At 42.4% G+C, this 13,207-nt stretch overlaps 1 long non-coding RNA gene across 5 annotated transcripts in view; it reads right to left on the bottom strand.

Annotated features, from left to right (window-relative positions):
- Positions 1-3,066: 3,066 nt before the first annotated feature.
- The window catches only part of LOC138162305 (uncharacterized), a 38,948-nt gene continuing 28,807 nt past the window's right edge, over positions 3,067-13,207 (bottom strand). For 2 of the 5 annotated variants that reach the window (XR_011168589.1, XR_011168587.1), the window contains exon 3: positions 5,301-8,380. This is a non-coding gene — a long non-coding RNA (uncharacterized lncRNA). Of the gene's footprint in view, positions 4,929-5,004; positions 5,120-5,300; positions 8,381-13,207 lie in introns of those variants that run through there. The other 3 variants (XR_011168588.1, XR_011168590.1, XR_011168591.1) reach the window with 3 other exon arrangements.

Here is a 13,207-nt window from a genome sequence, read left to right as displayed (position 1 = left end):
TGACTTTCATCTGTATGATTCAGTTGCCTGCTTACCCTGCACGGTCCCCATCACTGGAACATCTGAGGGATCTTCTCCCATTGATGAGTCACTCCCTAAGCTTCATTCTGAGGATGAGCCCAGAGCAGCCCCTCACGTTCCAGCTTCACGTCCGACTCTCCGACTTTGTGCCACCTGCTTGTTCAGCTCCCATTTACAGGTCATCTCCCCTCATAGGAAGTAAGCTCCTTGAGGGCAGGGACTTTTTCTTTTTGCTTGTATTTTTACCCTCCAACACTTAGCACAGTTCCTGGCACATAGTAAGTCCTTGTTAACCTGAGGATGCTTATCAGTTCAAGGTCCTCAGAAGATTCATATCTTGATCATGGCTGGCATCTTTTATCCTTCAGGTATGAATCACCCCCAGCCAGTGTCTTCTTCTCCTGCTGAGCCAGCAGTTTCCTGACTCTGCCCCAGAAGTTCCAAGTGAGATCATAGAGTACAGGAAGCCAGCCTGCCTTTTATCATTTCTCTGCAGTGGGGGATTTAGAAGGACACCAGGGCAGTCCTTTTCTGGAAGAAAGAATCTATTCTGCCTAGCCTCTGTTGGAATTTGTCTGGGTCAATGGGAAAAGCCAAGGGGGCAGTGAGAATAAGGCAAAAGTCCCCAGGATTACAGAAACAATTTTCAGCTACTACCCTATATCTACTCAAACAACAAAGGAAGTATTCTCTCTCTCTCTCTCTGTATATATATATATATAATATGTTACTAATATATAATGAATATATACACTAGCACACATATATAATATATATACATTTATATATATATGGTGCAAATATACAGATTTCAATGCTGGTGGGGCTGCAGGTAAGCAGGCATTCTAGCACTCTATTGTTGCTATGGCAGACTGGTCAAACATTTGGGACATCAATATAGCAATATGAAATTAGTCATAAAATTGATCATACCTTTTGACCTGGTAATATCATTGTCAGGACTTTTTTTCAAAATAACACATTGGGTGTGTGGAAAGGACCCAACTATACCCAAATATCTATTGGCGCTGGGTGTAGCAGTGAAAAACTGGATGCAACCTATGATGTTCAATAGTTGGAGCCTAAATGAATCAACTCTCATGAATTGCATAATCATTGGAAGGATCTAGGATTTTGTCAGCATGGGAGAGCTCCTAGTGCGTGTATTCCCTTCATTATGGTATTGATGTAGATTACAATGTCTATAGCTTAACAGAAAAGCCCTAGAGCAGGGGTGGGGAACCTGCAGCCTCAAGGCCACATGTGGACTCTAGGTCACCTCAAGGCCACCCTATAGGTCCTCAAGTGCAGCCTTTGACTGAACCCAAACTTCACAGAAAAAATATTCTTAATAAAAGGATTTGTTCAGTAAAACTTGGACTCAAAAGGCCACACCCAAGGACCTATAAGGTCACATGTGGCCTTGAGGCTGGCAGCAGTCAAGTGACTTGCTTAGGGTCATTCCTCTAACAGATGTCTGGAGGAGGATTTGAACTCAGATCTTCCCTATTCCAAGCCCACCATTCTGTCCTCTGTGGTCACGCTGCCTCTATTATGCTGTATTAATGTGATCAGATATTATGGTGCCATGAAAATGACAGACAGGAACATAAAGAAATGTAGAGACCTATACGTGGATATGGGCATGTTGTCTCCTTTGAGAGAGTGTAAGCTCCTTGAGGGTGTGGACTGTTTCACTTTTGTCTTTGTATCCCCCACCCAGGGACAGAGCAGGTGCTTAATAAATGCTTGTTGATTGATTATGTCCATGTTATTCCCCACCCACTCCCCACAGAATATAAGCTCTTTGAGGGCAGGAATTGCTTCACTTCTGTTTTTGTATTCCCAGTCCCCCAGTGCCTGTTACATAGTAGGTGCTTAATAAATGCTTGCTGCTTGATTGGTGGACTTTTATGAAATTATGCAAAGTGATGTCAACTGTATACACACATACTATAACTATAATGGCACATACATATATGTAATGAAATCAAAAGCAACAGAATTTGAGATAGCCATAACAAGAAGCCAGGCAAAAGCATGTTGATTCACTTGCTTTTACTTCATGAAATGCTAAGGGTTTTATGTATTTCTGACTTTGTATGATTTTAGAATTAGAACAAGAGAATTCTAGATCAAGAGTTGGAAGGGACCTCAAAGGTCATTTATTCCAACCCATTCATTTTACAGATGGGGAAACTAAGGCCCGGGAGGTGAGATGACTTGCCCAAGGACACACAGGTGGCAAGTGGTAGAGGTTGAATTTGAACCAAAGTCCTGGGACTCCAAATCCAGTGTTCTTTTCAATGTAATATGTGATTATCTGTCTTTGGTAGTGATGGTGAAGTTGATAATGAAAAGTTATTTTTCTTAAAAAGATCATAAAGGATTTCATTAAAAAAAAATGTGACCATGGAGGTAACTTTATATAGCAACTGAGGATCATTGAAGCATATATATCTCCATCTCTTAGATAAATTTCTTTTTTAAAACAATTTTTGTATACAGTTAAATGACAAATGAATTTCATTGGTAAAAGGTGTCTTCTTCCAATCATCAGTATTAGAACCTGTCTTGCCCATGACTATTGTTTTTTTCTTCATAACAATAGTTAGCAGCTAAGTTTAAACTAGTCTTCTCACTGTTCTTCCAACTTCAAGAAAACTACCTGGTACTGTAAAGCAGTGATGTCAAACTCAAAAAGGCCCAACTAATCTATACATAAGGTTTCCTGTGCCACAAATTGACGAAGTATAAAAAGGTAATGTTACTTGTATTGTATTTTATTTTTATCTGTTTTGTTGAAGTCATACTTGGAAGTGTTTTGCAATGGGCTGGAAGGTTGACATGTCTGCTGTAGAGAATCATTTAATAAGTCCTATAGAGACAAGATTATTCTGATGATATTTGTTTTCTGAGGATTAATTTGGCTATTTTTGTGTGCTAGTTTGTTGATTCTTGGCATAATTTTTCTTTTTTAAAATAATTATTCATTTATTTATAACATTCTTTTTTTTTTAGTTCCAAATGCTTTCCTTCCCCCAGCCCCTTCCCCAGTCATTGAGAAGGCAAGAAGCCCATCAATTATACAAGTGAAATCACACAAAACATTTCCATATTAACCATGTGAAAAAATAAGAAAAATAGAGTAAAAAAAAACACACTTAATCTATACTCAGAGTTGATCAGTTCTCTCTCTGGAGGTGGATAGCATTTCTCATCATAAATTCTTCAGAGTTGTCTTATGATCATTGTGTCAACCAGAGTAAATAAGCCTTTCACAGTTTATGATCATTAAAATATTGCTGTTACTGTATACGATGGTCTTGTTTGCTCACTTCACTCTGTATCAGTTCACATGGGTCTTCCAAGGTTTTTCTGAAACATTCCTCTAGTAATTTCTTATAGCATAATAATATTCCATCATCACAGCTTGTACAAGCATTCCCTAACTAATGGGCATTCTCATTAATTTCCAATTCCTTGCTACCACAAAAAGCTGCTGTAAATATTTTTGTACATACACATCTTTTTTCTTTTTCTTTAATCTCTTTGGGATACATATCTAATAGTAGCATTGCTGGGTCAAATGGTATGCACAGTTTTATAGCCCTTTGGTCATAGTTCCAAATTGTTCTCCAGAATGGTTGAACCAGTTCACAACTCCACCAACAGTACATTAGTGTCCCCATTTTCCCACATCCTCTCCAGCATTTGTAATTTTTCTCTTATGTTATGTTAACCAGTCTGATAGGTGTGAAGTGGTACTTCAGAGCTGTTTTAATTTTCATTTCTCTAATCCATAGTAATTTAGAGAATTTATTCATGTGACTATAGCTAGCTTTGATTGATTATTCTGAAAACTGTCTCTTCATATTCTTTGACCTTTTATCAATTGGGTTCTTGTTCTTATAAATTTGACTTAGTTTCCTGTCTATTTGAGAAATGAGACCTTTATCAGAGAAATTTGCTGCGATCTACACACACACACACACACACACACACACACACACACACACACACCAATTTCTGCTTTTCTTCCAATTTTGGCTACATTGTTTTGTTTGTGCCTTTAATAATTTGGATGCTCTGCAATTTGGTGCATATATGTTTAGTATTGACATTATTTCATTGTCAATGGTACCTTTTAGCATATTGGGGACCCTGTTTCTATCATTTAATTGGAACAATTTTGACTTAAGTTGTCTCTCCTTAGTCTGTTTTCCAGGTCAGTTGTTTTCAGATGAGATATTTTACATGTTCTACTTTTTCATTCTTTTGACTTTGTTTTGCTATTTCTTGATGTCTCATGAAGTCGTTAGTTTCCATTTGCCCAATTCTAATTTTTAAGAAATTATTTTCTTTGGTGAGCTTTTGTACCTCTTTTTCCCATTTGGCCAATTCTGTTTTTTAGGGTGCTATTTTCTGTAGTGTTTTATTGTGCCTCATTTGTTGAGCTGTTCTCTTTCCATAATTTTCTTGTGTCATTGTCATTTCTTTTCCCAATTTTTCCTCTACCACTCTTATCTCTGTCTTTACTTATTCAAGGAATTCTTGTTGGGCTTGAGTCCAAAGAGCATTTAATAATGCTAGTTGACTGACTGACTTTTCCAAGGTTCCATAGGCAATAGTGGCAAAACTAGTATTCAAACCCAGGTCCTCAGATGCTGAATCTTGCCACAAAATCAATGCATATCAAGATGACCATTTGTTTCGAATAATTCACACACCACTGTTGCTGCTAAGAACTGGGACCAGCATCCAGATCTTATTTCCAGACCAGTATCCAAGGTCCCCACTGCTTCCTAGATCATAGACACTTCTGGTTGGAAGGAAGCCTCTTCACTCACTTGGCAATCCCAAGATATTTTTGTTGTTCATATGGTTGGGTTCCTCTTCTCAGTAACCTTAAATATCAGTTTAGTTAAATTAGTTAAATTTATCATATAGTTATAATTTAGTTAAATTATCAGTTTTTTTTACCTTAAATAACAGACTTTCAAGAAACAGGGAAATGTCCTCCATCTTCTACTCCAAATTTGACAAGGTCTGTAGAGTTCATGAATAGGTCATGGAGAAAAGGAAGAAAAGCCCTATTCTTTTGATAGAAAAATTATACTCAGTTTTTTTTATTTCCTCTTTTTTGTTTTTATTAATTTGTTTGTTTACTTTTAGTTTACAAGATTCATTTCCACAATCCCTTGAGTTTCAAATTTTCTCCCCCTTCCTTGTAATGTAATACCAAGCAAAGGCAACTTCCCAGGTTCAAAATACCAGCATAGGTGCTCTCTATTTTATTCAGTAACAAACCCAGAACAGAGAAGATCAAAACATGACATCATTCAAAATACAGCATTTACTAAGTGTGATTAAATCATCTCCAAGGCCTACCCCACCCCAGGACTTTCCAATCATTCAATCAATTACAAAGTCTCTGTTCCAAATACTTCTCCACCCCTAGGCTATACCTTAATTAAGTCCACCACAAAGCCCCTCTTCTCAAATGGAGATTAGTTTCCAAACATAAGTAAAATACATTCATTTGCTCAACCATAGAACACAAAAAGGTCAAAAGTTCCCCACCCCTGGATCACAATTGAATCTACCCCAGAGTTACATCAAGTTTAAACACAGCACTTAATACCCAAATGGAGGTCTTTTCTTCATCTTGACACGAGGCAAGTTCTCAGCAATCTTAGTTCCTGGGGAGACAAGGCTTAGCAAGGCCATAAGATACATTGCCAGTCCCTTCATGAATTTATCCTCTGTCTGTAGAACAGTCCTAGAACCCCTGAACACATTAGCAAAGCCCTCTCCCAGGATTTCTGTAAACATACAACAAGAAAATCCTTCTTCAGGGCTTCTGAACCAACAGAAAGGCTCCCAGACCCCTGCAACAACAGCACTGTCCTTCACCAGTGGACAGTATTCATTCTGTCTGCCGGACAGTCTCCAGACCCCTGCAACAATAGTACTGTCCCTCACCAGTGGACAGTATTCACTCTCAGTACTGTCCCTCACCAGTGGACAGTATTCACTCTCTGTCTGCAGGACAGTCTCAGGCCTTCTTAACCAAATGCCAGGTTCCAGGACTTCTTCAACAGGACAGTCTTTCACCAGTGGACAAATCTGGCAAAATAACATCAAAACAGACAGACAAAGTACCAGCAAAACAGCCATGTCTCCTCAGTCCTTGGCAGCTCAGGGGGCAGGTCTCAAAAGTCCAGGGCAATTCAAAGCGGCCACCAGCAATCTCTTAGTCTCTCTCTCTCCACGAGGTGCTGCTTCCAAAAAGAACTTCCGCCTCTCTCTTGTCTCTCCAAATCTACATCACCAGCTCCTCCCACTTCAGGACTTTCTTTTCACATCAACAAGCCCATCCCACAGGTGGGATTAACAAACTCTGGGTTTTAATACAATCAATTTGAAAACCAAGCCAATACAGGGGAATCTTTAATTGCCATTACTATCACATTCCTCTCCTCCCCCCCCCACCCATGGCAGCATGCAATCAAGTATAGGATCTGCAAATTCTTTCACATTAGACATTAGTCAGGTTGTAAAGAAGAATTGTAACTGATGGAATGAACAATGGGAAAGAGGAAACAAAACCACACAAGAAAAAGAAAGAGAGCAGGTGGTTTGCTTCAGTCTGGATTCAAACTCTGTTCTTTATAGTTCTTTCCCAGAATGTAGACATCTCTTTCCAGCACAAATCTTTTGGAGTTGTCTTATAACCTTGCATTGCTCAAAAGAGTCCAGTCTATCAAAGTTAGTCATCACACATGTGTTGTGACTGTAATTGTGCATAAATTTCTCCTGGTTTTTCTCTTCTCACTCGGCATCAGTTTGTATGTCTCTCCAGGTGAATATGAAGTCTGTCCTCATTTCTTATACCACAATAGTATTCCATAACATTCATATACCACAACTTGTTTAGCCATTCCTCAATTGATGGGCATCCCCTTAATTTTCAATTCTTTGCCACCACAAAAAGAGCTGCTATAAATATTTTTGTGCATATGGGTCTTCCTCCCACTTCTAGGATCTCTTTGGGATACAACCGTAGAAGTGGTATTGCTGGGTCAAAGGGTATGAAATTATTTATAGCCCTTTGGCCATAATTCCAGATTGCTCTCCAGAATGGCTGGATCAGTTCACAACTCCACCAGCAATACATTAGTGTTCCAATTTCTCCACATCCTCTCCAGCATTTGTCATTTTCCTGTTTTGTCATCTTAGCCAATCTGACTGGTGAGATGTGGTACCTCAGAGTTGTTTTGATTTGTATTACTCTAATCAATAGTGATTTAGAGCATTTTTTCATGTGCTTATGTATATCTTTAATTTCTACCTCTGAAAATCGCCTGTTCATATCCTTTGACCATTTATCAATTGGGGAATGACTTGTATTCTTATGCATTTGACTCAATTCTCTGTATTTTTAGAAATGAGGCCTTTATCAGAGACACTGGTTGTAAAATTTCTTTCCCAATTTCCCACTTCCCTCTTAATCTTGGTTACATTGTATATTTGTTTAAAAAAAAAAAACTTCAAACACTCCTCCCCATTCCGGGTATATGATCATAAGGCTAGATAGAGCTGAAAGGAAACTCAGAACACACCTAGTCCACCCCCTCTCATTTTACAGGCAAGGTCCAGGGAGTGTGAGCAATGTGACCAAGGCCACATAGGGTATGAACCTCAACCGCAAAGTTAGCACCCCTTCCGCTGTGCCACCAGCCTTGGGGGTGATTCTTCTGTCCTCTCACTTTTTCTCTTTCTTCCTCTCCTGAAGCAATTCTTGGCAGGAGTCTGCCCTCCACCATACACATACCCTACCAATATCAAATCGGCAGTCGTGACACAGTATGTAGTTTTTAAACACACTTGGACTTGGATTGGGGCATGTCCCATGGCTATTGGATGTAGGCTGTGTGCTGACAGAGGGGCAAAGTGCCTTCTTTAGAGAATGGTGGCAACTCTGGGGAAAAAACAGACTACAGGGGGTGGGGAACCTGCAGCCTCGGGGATTCGTTTCTGGGAAGTTTGGATTCAGTCAAAGGACTGCACTTGAGGACCTAGAGGGCCATATGTGTCCTCGAGGCTGCAGGTTCCTCACCCCTGCCATGGGAGGGACGAGTATGGGTTAGGCATGCAAAGTGGCTTTTCCTATCTGGAAACGATTTAGGTGTTTGAGAGGGACAAGGGTTGAAAATACTTTCCAGATTTGTGAGCTCTCTCTCCCTCCCAAAATCTCCTTGTGTTACTTACCTGTGTACCTGGTCTGTCCCCCAGCAGAGAGTGAATTCCTGAAGCTCAGGGGCTGTTCCATGTGGTGGCTTTGCAGTCCTAACACCTGGTATACAACAGGTGCCTAATAAGTGTTTGTTCAATTGAATTGCTTTGAATTTGGGGGAATCCCCATTCCCTTTCAGCACCCTTTCCATCCTGATCTCTTAAAATGCAGCTAAAATTGCACCCAGATGCTGTCCCACTTTCAACCAAGGTGTGCAACAGAGAGGTGAGCAAGTCTCCAGTCTCTCTGGGCCTCATTCCTCATCTCAAACACAATGGAGTTGGCCTAGGAAGCCTCTGAGGTCCTTCCAGGTCTAAATCTACGGGCCTAGGTCGCTAAGCCATTCAACCTCTTTGGGCCTCAGTTTCCACATTTGTAAATGGGAATAGCACTTACACAGCCCTACTACATGCCAGGCACTGTGCTGAGCAGTTTACAAATACTATCTAGTTCGATCCTACAAGCAGCCTTGAATAGTTGCTATTATCCTTAGGATGGCCGAGGTAATGGAGGCAGACGGAGGTGAATTGGCTTGCCCAGGGTTATACATCCAATAAGTGTCTACTCAGGTCTTCCTGACTCCAGGCCCAGTGTCTGTCCCCTGAGCCACCTACTGTTGCTGTCAAATCCTTTCAGCTGTGACCCCATTTGGGGTTTGCTTGGCAGAGACACTGGAGGGGTTTCCCATTTCCTTCTCCAGTTCATAAGGAAACTGAGGCAAACAGAGTAAAGTGACTTGCCCAGGGTCATGCCACCAGAAAGGGTCTGAGACCAGATTTGAACTTAGGAAGAGGAGTCTACCCGGCCTGAGTCATTCACCACCTTGCTGCCTATAAAATGAGATCAGAATGGATGGCCTCTGAGGTCCTTTCCAGATCTGAGTCTGTGATCCTACGATTTCCAAGGTTACTTCCAGCCCTCAATCTATGATCTTTTGATAGTTATATGATCTATTTTTCCCCAACTGAAACATTCTTCCCCAATAATCAGTTGGGCTACAAGAAACTCCGTATAAATCCACTAGGGGGCACTAGACGCCTTTGAGGACAAAGAGTGCCCAGGATCTATAGTCAACAGAACATGAGGGTGAAAGGGAGACCAACAGCCAGGAGGGGTTAGAACAGTGGAGATTCTTGATTTCTGACCTCACCCTGCACAGCCCCTGGGAGGATGCCAGGAGGCTGGAGTTGCCAGACAGACCAGAGAGTCTACGAGGGGCAGAAGAAGGAGGGCTGGGTGGTGAAATGCCCATCTGAAGGTGCCAGTTGGTTCAACAGAGTGGCCTGTGTGCAGATGTAGGCTAGAGGGCAGCCATCTATGGAATGGTTCAAGGGACCCAAAATGTCTTCCTTATTGTGCTGCCTCTGCATCTGAAATTCCTGCCATTGAAGCCACTCCACTAGATTGAATCATCTGGTTAAAATGTAGCTATGGCACAGTCTATTACCTGAGAGGGACCTTGGAAACCAGCTAGTCCAACCCATACATGAAAGGAATTTCTACCTGCTCCCTCCCTCCCCAGCCTACAGAATTCTTTTAAATGGTCATTTAAAACCCTCCAATGATGAGAAACTCGGTCTATAAGATTACCCATTCCTCTGTTGGATAGCTTAAATCTTTAGTAAGATCATTCTTTTTAAAGTTTCCTTTTCTTTTTGAGCTTAATGACTAGCAATAAACATGAGTTTTCCAATATACAAAGGACAAAAAAGAAGAGGGTATCTAAAACTATGATGTTTTAAAGCACATATTTAATTAATCAAGGTAGTAACAAAATTCCCCTGTTTCTTTGTGACACCTTCCTCCCCACTCTTGAACTTCTGAGGAAATTCATTCTAATTCTGAGCCCAAACCTTTCTACCCATAGCTGTCATGCATCAGACATGGTTCTGTCCTTTGGAGCCCCACAGAACAAGAATATGATGTTTCCCAAATTAGCTGGTGCAAGTGGTGATAGGGCAAGGCAGGAGGGACCTTGCTGATTCTCCCAGTGAAGCCCATTCATTTTCCAGATGGAGAATCTGAAGTCTAGAGAAGTAAAAGGATGTGCCCAAAGGCATGAAGAATGGGAAGTAGGGGAGGTCGGATTCCAGCCCGAATCCAGTCGGATTCGAATCCCAGCGGATTCCATCTATGTATCTCCACATTCCACAACGCGGGAGGGGGAGGGACGTAGAGAGGGACAGATGGATTCCCATTGAAGGGATAAGAAAGGGGCCACTTCCTTGAGAGAAGAGAAAGGTTTTTCACTGGACATAAATAAAGAGGGAGAGCGGCACAAGCATCTGGGAGGTGGCCTATACTAATGCATGGAGACAGGAGAATATAGGATAAGATCGGCAAACAGCTATTAATTCAATTTGGGTTGAATATGAAAGAAGGATAAGAACACGGACCAGAAAGAGTGGGTTGGAGCCAGATTATAGCCAGCCTTGAATGTCCCAGGGAGAACCAGATCATAGAAGGAAGTGATCAGGGTATAGTCACCTGTTACTGCAGGGGTGTCAAATTCTGTTGTTCTATTCTAAACACCCAAATCATTCCTCCAAATAGTCTTCTTGAATTCCTTCCCCTGTGGATGTGGGTTCAATGGAAAACCCCCCAACGCTGGGATTCAGTTTTCCGTGGGAGAGTTTTCCTTCTCAGTGTCCACCCATCCCAGCTTTGTTCCGTCTTGGGGCTGGGGGCGTCTTAAAGTGAGAAGTAGGAAATACCACAATTTCACCTTCATTCCTGATCAACAAATCAAGGGGAGTGGACTAGAAGGTCCTAGAGGCCCCTTCCACAGCTAAGGTTCTATGGTCCCATAGTTGTCTGCCCTCTGACCTGCTTTTAAAAGAATCCCAGCTCTTGTGGGCAATTCATCAGACTCCCTACAAGGCTGCTCTGAATCTTTTTTGTCTCTGCAAGGATTTCAATGGCGTCCCCTTCCCTAGAGAGGCAGGAGGAGGTGCAGTGGATTCAGCAGCTCAGGATTCAGCGTCTGAGGACTCGGGTTTGAATCCTGCCATCACGACACCGCTTGTGTAACCTTGGAAAAGCCAGCCAGTCAGTCAACTAGCATTATTCAATACTATATGCATTAAGAATTAGGGATACAAAAAAAGACAAGCGAAACAGTTCATGCTCTCGTCGTCTAATGGGGGACACAACACGCAGCAGCTATGTCCAAACAGGACAGAGACAAGGGGAGGGAAGGCGTTGGATGGACGAGAACTAGGGCAGACCTTGCAGAATGCTTGATTTTTGCTGAAACTCGAAGGAAGCCAGGGGGTGGGGATCTGGAAGGATAGAACTGCAGGCATGGGAAAGTCAGGGGAAAGCCTCTGAATGGGGAGATGGGGTGCCTTGCAGGAGGAAGATCAAGGAGGCTGGTGTCGCTGCCCTCTGAAGTACACAGCAGGGAGTAAGGTATAAAAGACTGGAAAGAGACAGTAGGGGAGGGGGAGGGAAAGGGAGAGGAAGGGAGAGAAGGAGGGGAGAGGGAGAGGGAGAGGGAAAAGGGAAAAGGAGAGAGAGAGGGAAGGGAAAGGGGAAAGGGACAGGGACAGGGAAAGGGAAAGTGAGAGGGAAAGGGAATAAGACTGGAAAGGCAGGAAGGAGCCAGGCTGGGAAGGGATTGGAAAACCAAATGGGTGGTTTTTTATTTGGTCACTTAACATCCCCATGTCTGACTCAGTTTCCTGTATATCTGTAAAATGAGGGGCTTGTATTTGAACTTTGAGGTACCTTCTACCTCCAAGTCAATGACCCTACATGCTCAGGACTGAACCACACCCACATCACTATCGGAGAATATAGAACATGAACTCTGATCTCTCAACTCCACTTCTCAGAATCTGTGTCCCCACCTATCTGCCCATCCTTCCCTCCAATCTCAGAGGAAAAGACGACTTCTCCACCTCTAAAGTCGAATACCTCCGCAGCACCTTGAACCTCCTCTCCTCCACTGACCTTTTGCTGGCAGGCATTCCCCCCAGTCTTCACTTTCCCCAGTTCCTTCTCCTGTTTCCCCAAAACAGAGCTAGAAAGGACACCTGAAGCCATCTTGTCCAATCTCCCCATTTTACAGGAGAGGATGGAATGGCCGAGAAGGTGAGAGCCTTGCCCAGTCACACAGGAAGGAAGTGGCAGAGCCTAGCTTTGAGGCCCCACGTCTTAGGCCAAAGCCATTGCCGTTTTCCTGCGTCATGCTGCTGCCCCTGTGCTAAGGGCTCCCCTACAGTTACAAAAGAAAAATAAAAGTCTTTCACCCCCATCGTTCCCATAAACTGACCTCTTATCTCTTACTTTGCCCTTCACCACCAAACTCCTTGAAAGAATAGTCTACATCAAGATTCTAAAAGTCCCCTCGGGAAACCGCTGGGGGTCTCCAAGACCTTTTCAAGGGGTCTATAAGGTCAAAGCTATTTTTGTAATATACTAATATGCTTTCATTTCTAATATCGTAAATATCAATACATATCAAGTATAGGTATCACTGTAATAATCTGAACAGTTATAGGGAATGGGGAAAGGGGAATGAAGAAGAGGGAAGGGAAGGAAGATGGGAGGGGGAGAGGGAAAGAGAAAAGACACATTGGGAAAGGAGGAATATCTGAAGCTCATGAATGAAGGGAAGGCTTAGAAGCGGAGAGAGGCTGCGTTAGTGAAAGACGGTGGAAGGGAGGGTGCCAGGAGCAAAGGGAGAGGAGCAGGAGATAAAGAAGAGAAGGTTGAGGGGTAAGCTTTTGTTAAAACACCTGGCCAGGCTAGATCTGAGAACTTCCGAGTTGGTCCTTCCTTTTGAAAGGCTAATTAGCTGATTAATTACTGTTCTCAGCTCTTGAAATAGGTCCCCATTTGGAGCCCTAGGGAGCCAATTATTCCATAGCCTGCTAAAGACAT

Source organism: Petaurus breviceps, unplaced genomic scaffold (assembly GCF_028583685.1).
Source record: "Petaurus breviceps papuanus isolate PSGF00001 unplaced genomic scaffold, PetGlider_PUasm1.0 186, whole genome shotgun sequence".
Lineage (NCBI taxonomy): Eukaryota > Metazoa > Chordata > Mammalia > Diprotodontia > Petauridae > Petaurus > Petaurus breviceps.
The sequence above is the reverse complement of the archived record's forward strand: the minus strand, read 5'-3'. Positions and strand labels throughout refer to the sequence as shown.